The 7,834-nt window shown below is 37.9% G+C and overlaps 1 long non-coding RNA gene across 6 annotated transcripts in view; it reads right to left on the bottom strand.

Moving 5' to 3' along the window:
- Positions 1-268: 268 nt before the first annotated feature.
- Positions 269-7,834, bottom strand: part of LOC109287948 — a 153,416-nt gene continuing 145,850 nt past the window's right edge. For 2 of the 6 annotated variants that reach the window (XR_002095018.1, XR_002095025.1), the window contains 2 exons: positions 4,573-4,768; positions 269-489 (listed from right to left, as the gene is read on the bottom strand). This is a non-coding gene — a long non-coding RNA (uncharacterized LOC109287948). Of the gene's footprint in view, positions 490-2,635; positions 4,769-7,834 lie in introns of all 6 variants that reach the window. The other 4 variants (XR_002095022.1, XR_002095020.1, XR_002095023.1 and 1 more) reach the window with 3 other exon arrangements.

Genomic DNA, 7,834 nt, shown 5'->3' with positions numbered 1-7,834 from the left:
GATGTATCCACTCCATCCTATCCTACTGAAGCTAAACTTCTAGCAATACCCAAACAAATTAATTTAAAATTAGCTTGGATATCTCTGCACTACACTGAAGTCTGTTGTGTAGACACACCTAGCGTCTCTTGTGGCTATGTAGAGTAAATTGGTATTTTGGAGTAGTGATTGATACATTGAAATATATTGATATGTTGGAAATATTGTTACTGCAAACATAGTGGACCAAATAACTTGTCAGAATAAAAATGAGGATGCTGAAAATGACTACAGTTATGCGGTATACTGAACTTTATTGATTATTATATGAGAACACCCATACAGCACATTCACACATCCTTTGGTTCTTTAAAGTTCTGTCCGGGCATATACTTGGCTCAGTGCAAACCTATTAGAACAGAGTAAGTTATCCAGGGCCCATTTCTTCTTTGTTGTCCCAAACATAGTCTGAAGGGGACATTCTGATCATTCCAAATCAGGGACTTTTTCCTGAAAGAATTAAATTAAATTATTAAATTTAAACAGAAAATTTCAATTTTCAACAGTATGTGGCATAAAGACAAACATAAATCTAAAGGGGCAGTAGTTTGTTACCACATGTGAATACATTTTTTTCATTTTCCTTTTTGGGAAGTGTCGGTTGTGCATTGTTGGTCTGTATTCCACTAAGCTGATAGGAAAAATGGACCTTTTTTTCTCAGTTAAATAGATTATTAGGAAGCAGATCTCAGAGGAGTTCAGTTCCAATGGATTCATCACAAGGTGGAATTTAATGAACAATGAACAACTGCTTTTTCTTTACCAATTCTGATTTCAGATACAATAATGCATTCATTAAAATAACTCCACTGAGTCCAATAAAATTACATCAGATTTACGCAGTCATCGGAATCTGACCCAAGGAGATTAAGGAATTATTAAAGCCCAAAAATCCCTGAAGCTTTTGGATTAATGTGCAGCTTCAATAAAGATGTGAAACTGGAAACATTGTAGATTATGATTGCTCAGAAAAAGCAATATGGATCAAAGAAGACAGAAACACTGTTGCATAAAATAGTGTAGATTGTTGCTTTCAGTGCTGCATAGCATTCTGAAGAGTTGTTTTTAGGCCAACAAAGCACTGGAGAAGAGACAAATAATGAGACTCAAAAACTTAAATGAGGAAGAAAAATGAGATTTTTTTACTGAATTAAAAAGATTTCTTGAAGATCAGGGGGACTGGCAAATTGATCCAATGAACATTTCATCTTTGAACAAAAAGAGTTTATTGGACATAACATTCTCCAGAGACTTACATACTAAGGGATAAACAAAATAAAGCAAAACAAAAACCCTGTTAGATAAAGCTTGCTTCATACAAAGAGTAATAAACACATGAAACCTGATAAAGTAAAGATTCATATATTATTTCTGGACTCATCAATGGTTTCAAGAGAATTCTACTATAGGTTGATTCTGTCGTGCCATGATAATGCATTGTTGGCTTAATAGGAGAAAACTGTACACAAATAACATTTAATAAAGAGAAGGAGGAGGAACTTGACATTAGTTAGAAATGAAATGGAAATAAGCAAAATGAAATGAACAAATCGGGGAATCACACAAACATACAGAGTCCTTTGAAGCTCCTAAGACTTATTTGACTTGGTCATGTGTTTAAAAACACAACAGAGGTTGGGTCTAGTTCTAAGTCCTGGGTCCAGGAAATCTGTATTACAAGAGTTAGCTAGTTGCTAGCTAGAAAAGGAGTAAATGGACAGAAGGACTGAATACTGTATCCTAACCTAGTTACCACTTCTCCACAGAAATAGTAAGTGAGAAAGTCAACAGGTAGATTAAAACCCAAAGGACAAAAAGCAAAACTTGGAATGGATCCCATTCCCAGCAAGGCCGTTTTGCAGGTTCTCTCCCCCGCACATTCTATTTGCTTTCTAACTGTAAAAGCCCCCAGCTCTATAGCCATACATGTATTCAGGTATCAAATACCCTTATCTGGCTATAGTCATGTCTGTATTATGGTCATTATTGTGATTGCAGGATGGTGTAGTCAAACCCAAGCTAGGTTTAAACTAACTGATTCAGGTACTGGCAGCAGCTAAGCCATGGTGTGATGGACTTCAGTCTTGAGGAAGTAGTCATTACTACCTCCACTAAGTGCTACCTCACAGACGTTGAGAATTGTAAATTCCCAGAAGGTATTCAACCTCTTTGCAAGACTGAACCCACAGTCTTTACCTCCAAGTAACCTTTCTAGGTTGAATTTGTTAAAGTTTGAAGTAACAGTTGTCATTGTGGAGGCAGAAAAAATAATTTGCAGGTAGATACAGGAACAGCCCACTTCAAATTCTTCTTTAGAACTATGAAGGAAGCTGGTTTTCGACAAAAAAAGACACTGAAAAATGCTATATTATTATTTCTTGCCTAGGTCACAGCACAACCTATAAGCCTGAACCAAGACCAGACACTGTTCAGATATGGAAAGGGGACGCTCCTTTCCTCATAGATCTTAAACGGGAAAAGTAAGGAACTGCTATCATATAATTTAAGTAATTTTCCCAATATCTTACTTTAACAAAGCTGGGAACTAAAATGACATCTCCAGAGACCCAGTTGGGTAACTTAACCATACAATTACCTTTCCTTCCTAAGGGATAGCTTTCTTCCCGATGTATACAGCTGTGAGCACAGTTTCAGACCAGGTTTTTTGAGACCTGCAATTGGTCTATGTATTTTTTCCCAGCTGTCAAACAGGATTGAATGTTACTGCGTACAATACCAATGTCTGTGACTGAGCTTGTTCATTGCACAACTGACTAAGAAAGGTAACATACATTTTATTAAATTATATTTTTTACTTTAAAAGTAAGCACATGTGTATAAAGCTAAGCCAATTTGGTATGAGAAAGAAAATAAATTCTTGAGGCCAGCTGGCCTGGTCATCAAATTCACTACATGGACGACAAAGCCACAACTATAAGTAAATATCCCATTTTTCTCCCTTTATGCATCCATGTCTGAAGACACCATTTTGCTGTAGGCTTTTATGCTGTCACTATGGTATAGGGAAATAAATAATTTGGAGGTAGATAAAGGAACAGCCCACTTCAAATTCTACTTCTTGAAAACCACAAAGAACTTTCAGATTGTAGAGAAACACCAGGCACCCTGAACACATATATACAAATTACTTACTGGCCCAATAAATTATCTATCTTGTCTACTTTTTTCAAAAGGATGCTGCCACAGCTAGTAATCTCATAACCTGGCCTACATTAGCAAGTATAAATATAGATGCAAGCCCAAAATTAGCTATCTTCTAGATTTGTGTGAATCTGGAAGTCAGTAAAATCTATTAAGGTCAATTGAGCTATTTTAGATTTAGAGTAATATAGCTTTGAGCAGAATTTGTCTCACAATTGCTAACTCCACAAAATTTTTTAAATGTTATCTTATTATCAACAGTGTACTCATTGTTCCTGCTTGCTTTATTTAAAAGGTAAATAATTAGAAACCCTAAATAATCCCAAAATGCCAGTTACCTTTTTATCATCTATCAATTTAACTAGCCAAATTCTGAACATGAACTCTTTAGTAGGGAAATGGATTATGTTTAAAATCAATTAAATAGATCTTGTATACAGTGGTAATACTATTAATAGAAAAAGCGCCTTTATAAACCCGGTAGCATTAAAATTATGCAGCAAAGCATATCTAACAACCTTGCAATAAAATAGCAGTTCTTACCAGATCTAAATATACAAAATGCGTACAGTATCTATGATCTATTCATTTGAATAGATTTAAATTTGCATGGCAGAAAAAATTAGGATCTGTAGTCTGGTGAAGTATTAAAACAATATATAGGAATATGAGAATATTGTCCTGAAGGATTTACAATGTATTTTTTGTTGTAAACAGTAATGTGAATGCATGACATAAGGCTCTATGTTTCTTCAGTAAGCCATCTTTAGTTCTTTTAGCCAATGACTTAAGTGAAAATTTAGCAGGGGTGTTGTGCTCTTCCTAGCACAAAGACATCTGGTACCACTTTTAAATGTAGCTATTTGGTGTATGTGATGGATTTTTCAAAAAAAGCCTTAAATGTGGACATTGTTTGTCCTGCACTGTCCACATTGAAAAATAAGCTTGACACTAACGTCAAATAGTGACTTGACCCTCTATGTGTATTTTCCTTTCTCAATCTGCTGTAAACCATCCCAGGGCAAAGGATTCACTCATGCTATTGTAAGCATTGAACATGTTTGATCCTTGTCAATACAAATGGTCAAATCTTGTTCCATTGTTCTAGTGGGAGGTTTAGGCAGGATCTATCTTTGGCACTGAATACCAAGTGTAGATATACACTGAGATTCACTTTGACCTATTAGGCATTGTAACAGGATGGCCAGTACCCTTTAGAGGGCAGCAAGTTAAACCAAAGGGCTATAGCTATGGGAAGGCTAATTAGGGTGTGGCCCTAAGAATCAAAAAACCCAGTAGGCAAAACCACAGGGGAAGAGTGAAGGAGAAGTACCAGAGGTAGGACTCTTCTGTGCTAGAAGGAGGACAAACCTGGGAAAGGAAGCTGGCTGCCACAGCAGACCCATCTCAGGGTCCAGGCTGATAAGGTTCCTTTGGTGAAGGACTTCCCAGATGTCTTCATGGATAAACCTGGAAGGTACCCCCTTAATTGCCCACTACATTGTGTTAAAGCCTAGATGCCCAATACAGGAGAGGCTCTTCAGGGTTTCTGAGTGCTTGCAGGAGACTGTAAGAAAGGACATACAAAGCATGCTGGACATGGGGGGTAGCCCCATCATCCTAGTGTCCAAACTGGACAGGATAATCCAATTCCATATAGACTGTTGACAACTAAATGTGGTGTCACAATTGATGCTTATTCTGTGCCTCAAATTGGCAAATGACTGCAGTGGCTTGGGAAGGCTAAGTATATACCTATATTAGATTTAACAAAGGAGTACTGGCAGATTTCCCTAACCCCAGAATCCCAAGAGCTTAAGGCATTTGCAACACCATGGTGTGTAACAGGACTAGAAGCTGGCCAACACAACTCATTTGCGGCTTAGATTTGATTAAGGTGTTGGATGGGTTTAAATTCAGAGGTACTGAATCTGTGATCTCTTCTCAAGAGCCTGGAGAAATGTATGGTGGAAATCTAAGGAGAGAAACTGACCTCACAAGTTCCTTACATCCTTTTCACAATCAATTACCGCATCATGCTCTTCACCATTGTTCATATAAGATCTTAGCCATGTAAAACTGGAACTGGATAATTGGTCCCTTTCAGTTTTGGATCTGCTCCTAAAACCAAGTTGTGGTTGTAGAGTGTCAGAGTTGAAGGCTTTTAAAACATGGATGTTTTCAGAATCACTATTTTAGTACTACCTTATCTTAGAATTCATTTTTCATTTATATTGCTTTTGATATACCAACCACACCATCTTTGTGGAAAACAAACTGAGAATATTTCATCTTGAATTCATTGGGATCTCAGTGAGATAATGACTAGCTCATATTATGGTACACTATGGCACTAACTATGTTTTTAAACAGCAGCTGTATACCATTTTTCCTCTTTGAGGAATTTACAAACTACTTCTTACATTTCTAGCCAAAACTTTGCACTTCAATTAATCCTATGATATTTGAAAAAAGTACAGATATTTGCTGGAGTCATGGACAGCTTATTTCCTGAGTTTAGCAGCATAAGGTTAGGCTTAAAGACACTCAATTCAGCTGTTCTGTAAATGTATGGATGCATTAGAGTATTCTGGGTATATAGCAAACCAGACTGACCGGTAAGGATAAAATATCTTCTCAGGATGATATTCAGGTTACTCATCTCATTCTCTACATATCTGGGGCATAGTATAGTATTTCATATGATTTAGGTTGTCATGCAGTCCATGTGCTCCTGGCATGGGTGCCATTCCCTCCACCCTCACCACTGCGAACCAGGTTCTTCAGCCTCCTTTACCCTCTTCCGGCTTCTACTTCCTGCCCCTACTCCTGTGGGGTGGCATGAGGTGGCGCAGTGGGAGAGTGCCAGGGTGCCTATGCTACGCACTTGGCAGGGGAGGGGGGTGGAGGGAAAGTAAGGAACCAGGGTGCCTGCACTGCAGGTGGGCTGGGGGAGGAGGTGGTTAACATATGGCGTGGGATAGCAGGGCTGCCTGTGCTGCAGGGGTGGAGTGGGGTTCCCAAATGGCGCACACAGCCAGAAAGGGAGGTGGGAGTTAAGCTGCGTCTTGTATATGCACTGGAGGAGGGAGAGGCATGCTAAGCTGTCCACATGGTAGGAGACAGCACAGGAGGAGACTGTCCATGCAGCAAGTGGCCCTCGGTCTGCAGCCCATGCCATGCACAGACCTGGGACTACAGCCTCTGTGGCCCCCAGCTGCCCATAAGCTGGATGGCCCTGATTTAAAATAATGCTCTGATAATGTAGAACCAGTTCCAGGGAGGTTTCTTGACATCTTGAATATATTCCAGTATCAAAATCAATATGAAAGACTACTGTTGGAGAGTTATATTTCTTTCTTGGTTCAGGAAGTTCTCCTAGTCCTCATCTAGAGTTGTCAAATAAACCAGAGAACTAACTTCCAGATGCCTGCTTCTTTTCCAGTCAAAATTAAACCACTAATTAATTGCACAATTAATTAGATTTACCTGGGAGTACTTAGTTCAAAAAAAAAAAAAAAGCTTTGGCTAATATCATTACTTGCTTCTACTTAATTATTTATTTACTTATTTATTTGTTCAAAACTTGCCCTAAGATGCTTACAGGAATATAAACTGGTAGCATTAAGCCTCTATGCAGCCATCATGGAATTATTTCTCTATCAGTCATGCTGCAACAAGATCCCTTAAATATACCAGCATTCCTTTCCTCTACCTTTCACATAGCTGAGCCAAATTCAGGTCACCAAAGACTTGGTATAAATGCAAACTGAGCTGAACAGAATAAACTTGTCTGAAATCCTTCTGGGATTGTATAGCTTTATAACTCTCTTTGGATTTGTTAAACAATCTTATTTCTTATTTCTTTTTTCTTTTTTTTTTTTTGAGCTAGTTATAACTGACATGGCCAAAAGTCACTGCCTGGAAGCAGGGGGGAAATATTACTGTATGTTTTACAACTATGTTCTAATTGGAGAGCTTCACTTTACCAGAGCTGCCATAAAACTTGTTCATTGACTTCAGAGCTGTGAAATATACAGACTGCAAATGAAAAAAAAAAAAACAGGAATCTTTTCTAAACAGTTCATATATAAGGCCAGATTGTGCCTTAAAAGTGAAACCCAGAGTTTCACTGAAATACAGACCCCTCCAGACCCTTGAAATTATGTCTCTCTAGCCTCTGCCTTGAATAAGGGGAGGGTTCAGGTTGTACTGGTTATAGTATACAGTACTTACTTTTTGTTATAGTCAAGATTAAACTGATTTCAGTTATTCAAATTTGTCAAGAACCACATTTTTTAAACTTTAAAAGAGCCTTTGATACAGTTCTGAAAAACAAATAACCTATTTAGGTAACTAAAATATGGATATAAATGTCTAACTTTAAGCTTATGTATCCTGCTCCTGCCTTTGGTCAAGGTAATTTGCATCATCACAGAGCATAGAGATACCTTCCCATTACATTAAGAAATCCCTCCCCAGAAGAGCATTTCTTCTTTTAACTTTTCTGTGCAATACAAAACATCATAACCAGAAGGGAATATGACTACGTCCTGTTTGCCAGCAAACAACTTCACAGTAAACAGGCTATTCCAACTTTTTCTCTGAGCCTAACCTGCATAAACAGTAGGGT

This window comes from Gavialis gangeticus, unplaced genomic scaffold, assembly GCF_001723915.1.
Source record: "Gavialis gangeticus isolate Ggan-Ray unplaced genomic scaffold, GavGan_comp1, whole genome shotgun sequence".
Lineage (NCBI taxonomy): Eukaryota > Metazoa > Chordata > Crocodylia > Gavialidae > Gavialis > Gavialis gangeticus.
The sequence above is the reverse complement of the archived record's forward strand: the minus strand, read 5'-3'. Positions and strand labels throughout refer to the sequence as shown.